The 16,418-nt window shown below is 32.7% G+C and overlaps 2 long non-coding RNA genes across 2 annotated transcripts in view; one reads left to right on the top strand and one right to left on the bottom strand.

The window, feature by feature from the left end:
• The first annotated feature begins 9,807 nt into the window (after positions 1–9,807).
• Positions 9,808–10,878, top strand: LOC127290417 (uncharacterized). Its single transcript, XR_007844338.1, has 3 exons — positions 9,808–9,862; positions 10,159–10,490; positions 10,791–10,878. It is a non-coding gene; the product is annotated as an uncharacterized LOC127290417 (long non-coding RNA).
• A 664-nt stretch (positions 10,879–11,542) lies between these two features.
• Positions 11,543–16,418, bottom strand: part of LOC127290416 (uncharacterized) — a 31,551-nt gene continuing 26,675 nt past the window's right edge. Inside the window, exon 3 of the long non-coding RNA XR_007844337.1 lies at positions 11,543–11,681. This is a non-coding gene — a long non-coding RNA (uncharacterized LOC127290416). The remainder of the gene's footprint in view (positions 11,682–16,418) is intronic.

The raw sequence follows: 16,418 nt of genomic DNA, 5'->3' as shown, positions 1-16,418 counted from the left end.
GGCGTCGAGAGGTGAGTAGAAAACAAATCGTAAAGATGTTTGTTGTGCCGCCGCCTCGTAAAGCTTCCATTTCGCTTGCACGGGTCGCGCTTTCTCGCAACGGAAATGAAAATTTATTAGAGAATAAGCCGGAGCGCGAAGAAATAATAATGAAACATATTATGAAGAGGGTAGAAGACGAAAAATATAGTTTTTAAAGAGCGTCCGAGTGAGAGGTATATAAGAGTCAAGAGAGCGAGGCAGTGAAATAAAAATATCAAGAGACAAAGCGTTGGAGTAAAAAATAAAGAGAGACAGGAAATTCTAATAAAAAAATAAAAAGAGATAGAAAAGACTAATAAAAAATGAAGAGACATAGGATCTAAATAAAAAATAAAAAGAAAAGTTATGTTCCATAGAGCACTTTTTACCTCTGACACTTTACGAGCGCCATTATGAAATCGCGTCGCATTATTCGGAGCGTTGCTCACATTGTCGGAAGCATTGTTGCCCTTTGGTTTACGAGGCAGGTTCGATTCGTTCCCGGCGGATCGTCGATTACTTCCGGATGCCTGATCGCATTTAACGTTTGTTTCTACTGTGCAGAACATTTCGTATAGTCTACAGCCAATTTCTCCCTAAACTCCTCGGGGGGGGGGTTTCGTATCGGAATCGTGAGCACGTCAGGTACCCTGGAGGAAAGTTTTCAATGCCCCCCTTTTTTATTTTATGATTTAATTTATTATAATTATTTATATATTTATTATAAATAATGTAAACTCTTGCTCATTCTATTCCTATACCCTAATCAATGTAGACGTCATACGTCTACAGTCATCAGCGCAATTTTCACAAGTTTCGAAAAGTTTAACTGCTTGAGTAAATCAGATATATGCACGGACGGATTCAAAAATTAAAATAATGAATTAAGACTGCACTTTTGAATGATAAGAGAGTTCACTAAGAAAAGTTTCTACTTTTGCAATAGAATAATTTAATTATTTTTCGACATTTAGATTGTGGTAAGAAAATTGTATAGCGCGAAAGTTTAATTACTGTTTCCCTCGATAGTTTGAACGTCAAGGAAGAAGGGTGTTGCTTCAGTTTTATTGAGTGACGTGTTAACAGACAACCTAGAATTATCTCACTCAACTCTCACTAATTACACACCGCGGCTTCATTTTGTCAGAAATTCAAAAGAATCATTCAGGAAACTCAGCCATGTTGATAATTCGCTACCTGTTCAACGTAACCGTAAAAATGACTTCGTATTCCTTGTATGTTTTATTTAACAAGTTACAATAGTGACATACGAAATATTTGCATCCGTTTTTTAATCTAGTTTCATTTTCTCCCACTTTCCATCGTATTAATAAGGTTGAGTCACAAATTTACAAAAACCACCTCGAAAACGTGACTGCCTTATTAATTAATAAGATTCTATATTTCTTCACAGCTTTCAAAATGTTGTATTTCAATGAGTTTGGATTATCCAAATATTTTACGCAGGTATAGAGATAAAATAAAACTTGGGAATTACACAACCAGGTGATAAAATAAATTAGAATTGTATAAATGTGAACTCTGTTCCTGAAGTCATCACATATTAAAAGAGGAATTATACAAGTTTCTCTAAAGATTCATTAAAATTAAAAGGTAAAAAAGTGAAAAGATGTTTTAATTAAAAAGGACAACATATTTGAATCATTATGGAAACTCGTGCTCCTTCAATTGGACTCAGTCTTGTCATTAATATCAACATTTGTCACGCACGTGGGTGGTCAGATTCGATTGTCTTCATCACTTTTTTATGCCTTTTTGATATATTAATGTTTCCTTGACGCAGATTAGTCGCCAACAGGTTTCATAAAGAACTTTACGAGGAATTAAATATCCATTTATTATCTCTCAGTACTATAATGAAATCAAGTCATTTCAAATACAAAAATCATCTAATTTACTGTCTAACTTTCTAAAAATGTCCAAACTAATTTTTCTATCTTTTGGGAAAAAAATCATCATAGGTATATTCAAAGTTCTCAACGCTATATAATATTCATATCTATTATATATTGAAGCAGAAAGCTAAATTTTAAAATATTTCAGTAAAATAGAAACAGAAATTTTCAAATGATTCCAAGAAGGAAGGTTATACATAAAGAAAATGAGTTGAACCTTTTTTAAGAAAAAGGATAAAGTTTTGATTTCGATGTGACAATGAAAAAAAAAATTTACTTGGTCTCAATCATAAATTAATTGAGGCGATGAAGCCGAGGACGTAAATTCGGGAAATGTGTTTAAGGTGTACGTTTGATACCTGACGTCTCTAAGAGGATTAGATATTTAGCCTTTATCCAAAGCAAAAAACAAAATGGTTCGCCTCTCGAGCCTAAAACTTAAGAAGATTAAATGTTAACCCTGTCCGTTCTTGGTCGAAGGGCCAAAGTAGATTAGTGGCAGGAATGGTATAACATTACCCAGAGACACGCTGATCCTGTTACATCTTGCCCGGAATTAAAAATATTGTCATCCCGAGAGATTATGCACGCGGATAATATCTCCGCGCCTGTCAAACACAAAAAAATTCGAGTTTCGACGAATATTCTCTATTGCACATTTAGCGGCATTATAAGTCTTTGTGTGCGTTTCTAGTTCTTTATAAGAATTTTTCTCCTAAATATCTTAAAAAGAAATATATAACATTAACCTGCGCTATAGCTATACCGCTAATACATACAAAAGCTTTTTTCTATGTATTTAAAATATACATGATTTTAATTAGGGGAGGCCGGAGAGTGACGGAACACTAGTTCAATTTATTTAAAAGTGTGTTAATTAATTACATTTAAATAATTAAAATAATATTATTAATTGTACTTTCTGAAAGATTAGATATAAATTGTCAAGAAAACAATTTAAAACCTGCAAAATTTATTTGTTTACACAATTGGCATTGTATAAAATTTGTTTGTTATATCACCGTACTTCTACAGAATTTTGTAGAAATGATTCGATTTCAATGTACCTAATATGGATTATTTTCTTTAGGGAATTCTCTACAATTTCACCGTGGGGATTTTCAAACAAGCAAGCCGTTTGGAAAATATTCAAATTGTATAAACAAATAAATTTTGAAGGTTTTAAATTTTTTTCTTGAAAATTGATATCTCATCTTTCAGAAAGTACAATTAATAATAATATATGTTTTGTGCTATTTGGGTTAGTAGAAACTATGTAGTAAGTAATGTAATAGAAATCCATTATGTTAAATTTTGAAATAAAATGTCTTTCGCAGTGTATGTATGAAAAAATGGATTTTACATAAAGAATTTAGATTAAGACTGACGTACAAATAATTTTATAGAGAGAAGGCAATTTTCTAAAATAGTTATATCTATTGAGTTGGAATAAAAAAAATCACCTAGTCACGACCCGATACTTAATTAATAAGCATCAAGCTGATTCAACATGTCCTGGGTACTCATTACCATGCCACTGATCAAGAGACAGAATAATTGTTTTGATTTGTAAAGGTTTTCATTGTGAGACGAAATAATCAATCCTTCTGTCCGGTCATCCTCTACCTAAGTTAATCACAACCTGACTCATGTACTTTACTTTCTTCTCTTCTGTTACTTTATTCTATTTATAATCAATTTTTTTATTTAAAAAAATGCAAACTCTGATGCAGCAGTATTTATGAATTCAACATATATAATAAGGATGTCATATTATATTATTACCAATCATATAGCTTTTAGTAGAGATTTAATAGACTTTCTGTTGTATGATACTCTTATCTGTACAGCATATTTTGTTATCATTATATCTGCATAAAAATATATATGTGACGCGCTCTGAAGAAAAGGGACCTAAGCAAAAAATTATAAATTATATTTTGAAAGTTTGGCGTGAAAATACACAAAGAGGATCAACTCTGAATACAAACCACTGATGTTTAAGTCTATACATTACATCAAAAATATTCAATAAAACTGATTTTGATTTGACATAAGTCAAAAGGAACTTTTAATCAAGGTAAAACTATTGAACTTTCTAAATTTGAATTAGTGAAAATTGGTTCACTAATTTAAATTAGTAAACGAATTTCACTATTATATATGTTTGATTTTTTTCTGTTTCAAAAATGCGATTATAACACATGGACTAATTTTAAGTTATAGGCAAATGATTCTGATACTGAGATACTCGCGTAAACAATTTGGAATTTAAACTATCACCACGAAACACAAAATTTGCACATTACTATAAAAACTTAGATATTTTATTCTTTTTTCATAATATATTTTTTCTAACAAGATGCTCTTCAGTTTTCCATCATTTTCCATTGTTTTGCCGAAATACAAACCACCTCTTTTTTATAATTACTGCTAACTAATACTACTATATTAAACTTTAACTATACCGAATCAACACATAAGCTTGTGGAAAGTAACATAATGTCCTGTTGCTGCAAATTTTAATCAATCAACTTGCTGCAAACTTAGCGCGTAAGCTTGAAAAACCTTAAAACGCTGCGCAGTCGAATTCTATAGGACATACGGTTTATTGTGTAGTACATTTTTTTACCTCCCAGCTATAATGCTCAGCATATATTGAATAATATGTCGTATCTCAAACCAGAAAATTAAATTTGATCTTATTGAAAATTTTACTTATGCAGCTATAGGTTGCAACAAACTTACTGCGTTTCAAGCTTTATGTGACGCTCTCTGCGACCAATAAGGTATCTAAGCTTTTTTTAGGTTATATACTTAGTGATAGTTTTACCTCAATAAAAAGTTCTACTATAATTAGGCAAAATCAAAAATAGATTTTATTGAATATTTTAGATGTAATAAATACTTAAACATCAACAGTTTGTATAAAGAGTTGACCCTCTTTATGTATATTTTCACTTCAAAAATCAAAAATATAACCTAAAAAATTTGGGAGCTTATACGTATACCATTTGCCGCAGAGCGTTACATTTTAAAAAATATACATATAATATATGCTTTACCTTATTTCCCGGTTCAAAACTTGATAATAACTTTCAACAAACAATTCTTCCAAGGCGTCATGATTTATCATGTAAAAAAATAAAAATACTTTTCATTCAAACGAGAAATACAATGACGACTAATTATTTTTAATTGAAACACAAAGATATTACTATATTTTTTGACTTTTATTATTTAGTATGATTTTGCTGGAATTAAATATACCAGTATCAATAACGTCATTCAAAAAAATTATCTTCCTTTCGTTAAGATCCGAATTCCGAACCGCATGAGATCGATGGAGACATCTGTATATAAAAAGTTGATCCAATTCGTCAAAGCAATTTAACTCACCCTTGGTGTTCCAGACAAAATGACATATAATCTCCATGATCCTAGAAAATGTTTCTGTTGTTTTCAGCTCCCAGGGGCATATTTGGACTTGAGGATATACATAGCTAAAATCAGGATTAACGATCCATCAACTCAATGAAGAAGACATTGACTCCAGAAGACAGCTGTAAGGGTGTCTAAAATCTTAGCATCGAATGGGTTATTCCCAAGAAGGTAACGAAACTTTAGGATTGTCACACCTCCGATTCGCGAGTGCATTCACTTCCGCAATCCGCCCACGGTGCTCATGCCAAAACATCATTCAGCCAATGTCACGGAGAACAATTGGATGATGATCGATGGACTACCCCTATATTCGGACACGTGAGTTTCTCGTTAGGGGGAAGAACGTGTAAAAGGGATTCTGCAACTGTTATGAGATCCTAACGCATCACTGTTTCATTTTCTTTAGGAGATAATCCTCTAAGAGTAAACAAATAGTATTTATTCTGCCCTCACGCCCTTATCTCGTCGAACTAAAATTCTTTAAATAACTCCTCGAAAGTATGTAAACATATAAAATCGAAAAATTATTACTACTGTTAAATTATAATTAAAATAACGTAATAGTGTAATTAGTAAACTAATGGAAGGATTATAGTAAAGAAAATAAATGTACGAAGGAATAAATCGATTATAAATTTAATAGAAATAATCGTATAAGGCGCGAAAGAATTCTTAGATCGAAGCTGGTGGAAGCGAATGTAAACCACAAGTCAATAAATCGTGGTATCCCTAAAAAAATGGTCGCTTTATACTTAACAGAACCTTCGACTTTAATTTATAACCAGTAGGAGGCTCCAAGAAGTCAGAAAAGGAAGGGGATCATTGATGTTGCCTTTTTTTCTTACTCCTAGTCTCGATACATCACAATCGAGTAAAGGGCCACAGCGAATTTGCACGGGGAGTCTGTTAGACCGCGTGTGAAAACGAGAAAGCACTTTAATATTTTCCTGACGATAAATCTGAAGGCATTAAGGCGCATTGGCGAGGGGCGTTGCTTAAGATTAACACACCTTGCCTTCTTACGCAAAGAAGGTAACTAGCATCGCGCCAACAACACGAATCATAAATACGTGTGTGCCGTGAAATATTTACGACACGGCAGCAAATAACGTTTCACCATTTCATCGTCTCCACCTTTTTCCTCATAATTTAATTATTCACGTCCAACAATTTACAAAGTTGCAATCTATGAATGTATGTCACCAAATAAGTCTTCACTCATTTTCTTAGAGAAATTCAGAAAATAAAAGACCTTTTCGAGTACATCAGAGATAAAGAAGAATATTCTGCGACGATGGATGTGGCCCATGGGAACATTTGGTGTTTGCCAAGATCAGACAATTGATAGTCACTCTTCAGACGCGTCTGAAAAAGTTGCTAGAAATTCTCCAAGAATTGGAAATTTTCGAATTGTAGAAAATACTGGAACATTGCCAATTGACAATCGACCGTTTAGAAAGTGAATAAGAAGAGATATATTATAGAGACATGTAAGCGCGTGTCCTTATGAGGAATCGATACATCACGTTCAATCACTGCCACAAAAATTCTTCCTCTAAACAACGTTTTCACGCGAAAATTTTCCTACAATGAAAATCAGAGACTCTAAGCAAAATCCCAAGGGCCTGTCAACTTTACAACGATATATAAAAGTTTTAATTCCGAGCGCGGATTCAAACTGGGAATCTATAATTTTCCAATTAACAAACTGTAATTGACTAATTAGAAATTAAATTGTTTTGAACTTGATAACACTCCCATAAGGGAATTATTATTGAAACAAACTATCAAATTAATTTGATAGTTCCTTTATCCAGTTTCTACCGGTAAAAAATGTTTCAAACTCAGGTAGATTTGATCGACGAGCCATAACTTCCCTGTGAAGTTATTACAGACCAATAATAGCTCAACCCAAATATCAATCGGTTACAAAATCAGGGTTAAAAGCAGCTCATATTCTCGTGAAAAAAAGTTTTAATTTACCGGGAAACTTGACAAAAAATCCAGCTGCTTTACCGAAGGGGTCTCTGTTAAATACAAATAAAATGTAATGTAGAAGTGTCTAAAAGAGCAATTCGAGAATTTAACCGGTTACCCGCTTGATTACGCGTAATGATCGATTTGATTTAAGGTATCGTGTTACCACAATTTCATCGGTGAAATAAAAATCCGCTCTTGGAAAAGTTCCTGATTTGTTGGGATTTTTTACCTGAATTACCTGCATTTTTAAAAAATTTTAAGAGATTCTTAAATTGGGCAAAATTTTTCATAAAATATATAAAATACAGTTCAGGCAAAAAGAAAACCGTTACTTTTAGATTTTTGATTTATTAACAATATGTAATAACAAAGTTATTCGCAATACAAACTGCGCATATTTATATTAAACATCTAATATTACACTACTTATATGTTACAGATATATTTGTCTACCTATAAAATGTGTTATATTAATATTCATCGACCGGAAACATTCTCATTGAATATAATATAAGCGCTATAGTCTGATAGGATAGAGGCTGTGAAGTGAACAGAAAAAGTTGACCGACATTTTTGAAAATTCAGGAGCACCCCTGGATCTAACAATAAGGAACAATAACTGTTCTGATGATGACAAACGTCTTGTAACTCGATACGCACCCATATGCTTCCAAGCGACCCTCTAACGTGGCTACTGTAATACATACACAGTAGCGTAGTTGTATATTCGAACAACCTTGCAACCAATAACGAAGCGAAACAACATCATCAGACAACAAAAGAGGCCATGACCCGAACCCATGGCCTCTCTGATATAAACCTACAGATATGCACGGTTGAAGTTACAAACTGACATTGAAAGAAGACACTCTATATAGAAATATATAGAGCACCAAAGGAGAAGAGTACAAAATATTAGTCAAAAATAACCTCCTTCAAATATTTTACAACTTTCGGTATATATAAAATCTTATATATGTATACATACAAACAATTTTCAAAATTAAATATAAAAACCGAATTATCAGAACACCCTTTTTAGAAGATTTCTGACTTAACGTAAAAAATATAGAAACTAAAATTATTTCCTGAAAGTTATGAAGGTGGTTTTAAAAAATTACAGCTATAGAGCTGTGTTCAAGACAAATCTAAATTTGTTACGTGTTTTTCTTAATTCTTAAATTTCTTCCAAGATAATTGACGTTTTTTAACGTTTTTAAACTTTAACAGAAAAATTAATATAATTTTCGTTTATATTTATATTTTCAGGAAATAAAAGGAAAATAATTTTAGTTATCAACAGTTAATTTTTAGGACGTTTAAGAAAAATAGGTCGGCATGACGTTAGAGTTTTTAAAATTTGGGACTATATTGGAAGCTGACAGTTGATAAACAGATGTGGTCAATTTTGTGGAACGTGTGTCATTATCCAATCGCTACAGACACCTTGCTGACAAATGAATTAAATAACGAATTTGATAATTGATATATTTTTCCGGACGTTAAAAAAAAACATTTGTTTTAACTTGAATTTCATAACTTTAAATATCAATAATATTAAATTTAATATCATATATTATTTGTTCAAGAACACATTTTTGTTTACTATTTGAATACATAAAGAATAAATTATTCAATCTAATAAAGAAGCATTTAAAAATAATAGTGATAATGTATTCTCCATGATTCAAGTAAAAGCTTATAGTTTCTATTAAAATGAAGGTAAAGGGTATTTTTTCAACAGATGTTGAATTTTCCGTGAAATGCGGCACGTGAACAAACAGCTTGACCATCTTCAAAAATAGTGGAAAACCGATCATCTGCTTTGGATACAAAAACAAAAGCATCACTGAAAGCCAATTTCTCCACTTCGAAACCCTAAATCAACCACTCATATACGCATAACAGAGAGATGAGTTTTGTTCGAAAACAGAAGGTCAGTGATTCCATTTGGATTTTGAGATATTCTACTGCTTGAAAAACTCTCCACCCTTTATGGAGCTGTTTGAAACACAATATTTTACTATTAACTTGACTTAAAAAATAATATTTTAAATTTAATAATATCTTCTTGGGGCATATTTAAAAATATTTTCCATGTATTTTATTCTTTTATAGTTAGAATATAATATTCTTATTCTTAATATGTAAGAAACACTTTTTAAATTAAGAAATATTCTATAGTGTTTCTTATTTTAAGAATATCATATTCTAACTAAGAATCAAATGCATGGGAAATATTCTTAAATTGGCGCCAAGAAGATATTTTAAATTTAGAATATAATTTTTTCAGTGATATTAACATAAATAATTGGTATAAGAACAAAGAGCCTTTTTTCAGTACAATTTAATGCTCTTTAAGAAGGGAAAATTTTTTAATACGCGACTAATGAATATAGTTTGTAATAAAATGTACATGATTTACATTCCAGCTTTTCCTCAATAATATCTTGTAGAGTCAACAGCGGCAGCATTCGTCAGGATTAGTCCTTTTAGTCACGGTAACCATCCATTACACAAGTCAGACTTAATATATATATATATATATATATTAATGTTCCCAGTCTCACTATCACTAATAATATTATATTGAAAGACATTGATTAAACGCAATATTAGTGTATTCATTACTTATAGATAAAAGGTTACTCAAAACATCATTATATCAATTAAATACAAATAATAATTTGCCTTATCAGGTGAAAAATTGAGATTTGCAAATTTTGAATACTTAATTTCACCGAATGATATAACATGATTCTATTGTTACACCTGCCTGAGAATTTTTCTCTCTTAGTTTTCTTCAAGCGGAAAGAAACAAGCTCGCAGCGTGGCCTTTAAACTCGTTGGATGCGATGCCCGAAGGACTCAACTACCGTTTGCCGCTATTAAAATAAATAGTCCATTATCCGTAACGTCTGGCCTAATGTGTTGTACTTAGGATACAAAGACCTCGCGGATAATCCTGAACAACAACAACGGGGATGCATCATTGTTTGGTGATGCCGCGGGCTGTGCGCCAACTATATAAACAGAAAACCGCCACTGCTATCGTCCGTGCCACGACGATGAACCGCAATAATGACGCTTTGCATCAATTATCCTCAGGATCAAGACCAGAAACATAAGGTATTAGGACAATAAACTTATGTATATATGTTTGCAGTGCCATTTTCGTCATCTTATTCCATCTCATTACAATATAAAAAGTACAAAAATATTAGGAATAAATTCTGTAAGCGATTTATACATTTTTATTAATCGTGCGTTAAATTCGAATTCGGTTTGGTTAATTCGATGACTTGGATATTTTGAAATGTTTGGTTTATCTTTGGTCTGAAAGCATCTTCACTTTCATTCGAAATACTACGTGTGTAATCAGTCGGTAAATTGGAAAAAAACAAAATCAAAACGGAGGTGTTATTTTAGGTTCAGCTACAAAATGGTGTAACCAAGTGAATGAAAATGGATAAAGGACGCGGTGCGATACAAACAAAACTCCCTGAACAACGAAAAACGCCACTCATGGGTCTTGGAAATATGTCGACTGATTCGGAATCAATTTTTGGGCTTATGATATTTTTTTCACTACCTTGCGAATCCTCCTGGGTACGATGCGGATGATTTTTAAAGAAAACAGTAGTGGAATTGAATTCATCATCAAAGAAAAGTTTAACATTTCCCGACAAGAACAAATTTTCAGAATCTACAATTCATAATCTTCGTATTCATTCATTCTTTCTGTTCGTACTGAAGATTTTTCTTCAATTTTCATTGAAATAAGCATTTCAATAACTTATCTAATGTGTATATAAAAACATTTAAAAACTTTTTTTATCGTTTATTCGTGCGATATTATTATAATTATAATATTATATAATAAACATTTGTGACGTAAAACTAAAAACTTGAAAATTCACATTAGTGGATCTAATAATTTGTCGAATTGATAATTTTAAATATTTGATTTGTGAAAGCCGCTTAGTTTATAAATATATATATATATATATATATATGATCTCTCATCAGTTGTATGTAAGTGGATTTGAAGAAATGAATAATTTCAGAGTAATATGACACTCAAACTTTACTTACGCTTATTGTACATGTCAATTCACTCGCGACCTATTGTGTCCTCCATGTTTGCAACATCTCGCTACAAAAAGACGCCCTTCATTATGGAATTATGTAACTGTAAATTGAGCAAATACAACAAGAACCAGAAGCCAGGTTTATATTTTTCTTTCTATTCTTATACTGGCAAAAGGATATCAGATTTCGCAGAGAAACTATATATTATCTTCAACAAGACATCTATATCTAAAAAGAAAAAATGATCTGAATTGAATTCACATATTGATGAAAATTTAAAGCTGAAAAGAGATATAGCTACAAAGTTAAAAAACAAGGAATGGGAAAAAAACTAATGGAATATATGGGCTATTCAATCAAAAATGTTATATCTATATATATTTTTACCATTTTCTCATATATCCATATTTTAGAATAATAATTTTATTCAAAATTTTTATTTTTCATATTAATAAGTTTTGACCAATTATAGAAATTGAAAATTATAAAGTTGGTTTAATTCTACTTTTAGAGTATGACGAAAAGTGAATAGTGTATACATATATCATTTAAATGTATATATATATATATATGTATATTGAGGTTGTTTTCATGAATTAAATAAGTTCTGACACATTCGCGATTTGATTCACACAATTGCACAGGGGTGATTTTGATTACAAAAGGGAGGTTCGGCCAGACAGTATTAGATGCTAAATGGAGCATTCTCAATTGAAATTTGCACCGTTGCGCCATTCATTGTAGATTATCTCCATCCAGGATTACCGCGGTCGAGTGACTGAGGTGTCAGGATACTCTCGAGCTAATTCTCAGGACCTCTTGAATACAGTTTCGATTTTATAGAATCACAAAAGATACATTAGAAAAGTAATAGATGTATTCGTATCGTCTTTGGACACCTATGATGGTGGGCGCGTCGACTCAAATTACCTGCACTCGAGACTCAACAATGTATATATACATTTTAATTCCATTTTATTTCTCACGCAACGCGCGACAGTTATACATCCAAAGGAGGATCATGTCATCAAAACAGTAAATGGTTGTTAAAATACTTTTTCGTTTTCAACTTAACGAAAATTGAAATATTTCATTCTTACTATTTCGATTATTTCATTTTTTCAAAGTCGCACTATTTTAGTTTTATCTGATTTGAAGAAAAAAATTCAATTTTGATCCATGTTATTCGGAGATATTGAATTGTACTTTCGCGAGAGGTTTCTTCATAATAGAAGTGATGTTTCCCGAGTTTTTTAGGGAAAGCCACAAACAAGCAAACAATAAAGACATGCATCTCGATTTTCGTGTCACAATAAGCACAATGGGAGCAACAATGTATCCATCAATGTCGTCATCCAATGCTACAAGATAGAGTAGGCCTGGTAAATTAGTCCTGCAGGATCTCATGACGTATCCTGTAGGATGTCGTTCGCAGTTAGGAGTACAATAGCGTCACGTGATACCTCAATGTCGTTGGATACCATTGCCACCTTTTTTGAATAAACCTTGACGCCGTCGTCGTTCTAAGTAATCTAATACTTCCAACGCCCTAGTTATAAAACTAATCTTGTTTCAAAAGAGAAATATAAATTATAAATAAATATATAAAATTAGGAAAAATAAAACGATCTATGCCAAAACTATTTACGAACGAGATAACATCGCATCGGGCAGAAATAAATGAAAAAGAAATTGAAGAGGGTTGGCTTGCAAGGTATGTAAATATGAATACAAATTGATAACAGATTTGCTCTGAACGCACTTGTGCTTGCGCCTTGTTCAGGATCGGTAATAAAATGCGAACGCACGCCAACCGAAAGGAAGAAAGAGAAGGGAGATCTAGATTCTGCGATCTGATGGAGACATCTCGCGGAGTCAGCATCTGATTCGGTATACAGCTGCATAATGGCGTCTCGTTCTCGCCATCGAGGGAGGGAAAAACCGTATGGAGACAACAGGAAGAAACCGGCTTCGCCGACAATAGAATCGCATGGACTGCGCGTCACCCTGTTGTGTGTAAACTCGCAGGGCGCAGCGCGCGACAATTGGTGACAACACGTCGACAAAGCAATGTAATGGAACGAGCCGAGAAAGCGTTCTCTATTGGCGATGGCTTCAAACCTCGGAAGAACAAGTTACAAATCGAACAAGTGTCGTTCTATTGCGATGGTAACAAATGCAAGGGAAAAGTCATAACTGCCTTTGCATTACTAATAATCAGGCGTCAATTTTGTAAACTGTCTTTTTTAAAAATGATAACGGTTGCGAAAGAGAAAGCATGCGTTTATTTTGAACTAACTTTTAGGTGGCTCAAATCTTTTCCTAGCTGGACCAATTCGTGAACGAGTCATTAATCATGTGTCGGTCTCTATATGTCTCCATAGGTTTCAGTTGGTAATAAAGCCATATCCGTGCGGTCACAGCTAATAGTAATAATGTAGAACCTATCTGTGTATAAGAGGACACACCTATACACAGAGTTCTAACGAAAAGCGTGGTCCTGCGGCCATTGGGCACTGACAGATCACAGGGGATATTTGACCGTGCCGACGCGCCTCGCATTTGTCATTTGGGATGCGGCACTGACTCAAACACACACCATTTCGACTTTTACCGGACTCGAGAATAATAACTCTCTACTGATACTCATTCGCTCCTCCATTCGTTTGCTCGTCAGCTTCTTTTATCCCTTTTTATATGTATTTACTCTGAAAGGACGAACCAACACCGCGCGTGCTCAATGACAAACGTCTCACTCACATTCCACTGCATTTTATATGTCTGTGACAACACAATTTTTATAGACTGGATTAGAAAAATGATCAGCTGCTGTATTTTCCCGGTACATACTTATAGTGTAAAGTATAATTCCATATTTGGAGGACAAAACTCCTTTTACACGATTCTTTAAAAAATAATTCAGTTCCAAAATAAGTTACAGAAGATGAACACCTTGATAATTGAATATCTCTGATGAAATACATATGCAAAGATTAGTAGCCATTCAATTATATAACGAGAAACCAAAACTTGAACCGACAAATAAAGTTTGGTGCTCCGCACGCATCATACAATACAATAGATCGAGCGTAAGGGATGAGAGGTGGATCAGTGTCTCCCCTTCGTCGTTGCTCGGTCCGTTCTTCTATCAGATATATAGTGTGTGGTAAACACGTTGTGTTGGCGAAAATAATGATGGCCCATCGTTCCATTGATTTGTGGCTCCATTAGTTTTGGGCTCGTCGAATTCACACCTGGTCCCCACACACAAACGCTGGCGCTGCGATCAACTCGATAAATCCAAATTACTTCTCCTCGAGAAATCGTTTTGCGCACCAGATCCGACATTTTCATAGCCGAAAAAGGGATCAACTATATGTCAACTCACAAGGAACGATTCTTTACGCATGAAAACACGATCGAGATGCAAAATTTATGCCAATTACCCTATTGCAGCTTAATAAAATTTATGCTAAATCTTTCCCAAAAACTCTATCTATTTGTTTCACCTGTCCTAAAATTCGTAAGGAAAATGTATTAGAAAAAAGCTCGAAGAACGGAATAAGAAATTCGCTTCAGAGAAAGAGTGTCTTTTCTCTACATTATAAATAATGATATTTATTTATACACAATATATAGTCATAATAGATGATTTCTGGGAATGTTTAGAAAACAGGCCGTTAAGAAAGGGATTTTGAAATGGCATTAGAATAATCTTTGACTTTCAGCTAAACAGAGTCGTTCCAATTTATTATAAATGAAGTAGAGATGAAAGCAGAACATCCCACAGAGGAAAGCAGTGGGAGGACCCTGAGAACCAATCTTATAAGTTCAACGTATATGTATAAGGACAGTCGGCTTAGCAAAGATGCCGATAGAGATGAAAAGTGCCGACATATAGGCCCACCATGTGAGTACACTAAAAAAGGACCTGCTAGCTAGACAGCGAGACCCAGTCGACCAACAGCCACTGGGTAAACATGATATCTTTTGCCTAACAAGTTGATAATGAGAAGAGCTTAGATTTCTTAGACATCTATAATTTCGAGGGGGGAAATATAGAATCTAAAGTGGCACCACTTCACTACAATCTATATTTCTTTGACAAATCAAATGGATTATATATATATATATATATATATATATGCTCTTAAGATTATGTATCGTAAGAAAACCGTTCTGCCAGTAGTATAGCCCATGAATAAGAATTAGAGTACGTGCCTAAAAAAATGAAACTTCAAAATTTTTGTAACACATCTCAAAATATTATTATAAGATTATAGAAAAAAGACATTCTATTTGTCTTTTTTAACCGCACTTTTAGTCTTTTTTTAAAGGTCGCGCTAGTTCATTTTTTATGGAAAAATGTTTAAATATTCTTACGTATGAAGAATAAAGATTGACGGTGAAACTTGAGACATTAAATACTATATATATATATATATATATATATATATATATATATATATATATATATATATGTAAAACAAAAGTTTATAACTAAAGGAAAAAAAATTTGTATAATAAATTTGTAACACACTCTTGTGACCCCTGCGTAAAATATTTTAAAAAACTATTTCGCAACCGGAACTATTGTAGAAATCTAATGCGCACCAAAAGTAAAGATGCAAATTGCACTAAAAGTTTCCGTAAAGTTTAGCGTCAAACTTTTCCTCTCGTACAGCCATTTAAACAACTATACACAAACTTTTCTGAATGTTGCAACTAAATTTTCCCAACCTTAATGGACCACCAAGGTGTAATTCTTAAAAAAAATTATGTTAAGGTAATAAATATTATAAAATTTTAAAAAAGTGACAAATGATTTTTTTAGAATTAATCAGATTAGCATAGTGAATCGGCTATTTTTCAATTTAATAAATTTATGTCATATAATGAACCCGTAAAAAAGTGAGTGCGGCAAATTTTAATCGAATCATATTTCATTCTTTAAAAATCTTTCGC

This window comes from Leptopilina boulardi, unplaced genomic scaffold (genome assembly GCF_019393585.1).
Source record: "Leptopilina boulardi isolate dan_hultmark-lab unplaced genomic scaffold, ZJU_Lbou_2.1 LbouV2_64, whole genome shotgun sequence".
Classification (NCBI taxonomy): domain Eukaryota; kingdom Metazoa; phylum Arthropoda; class Insecta; order Hymenoptera; family Figitidae; genus Leptopilina; species Leptopilina boulardi.
The sequence above is the reverse complement of the archived record's forward strand: the minus strand, read 5'-3'. Positions and strand labels throughout refer to the sequence as shown.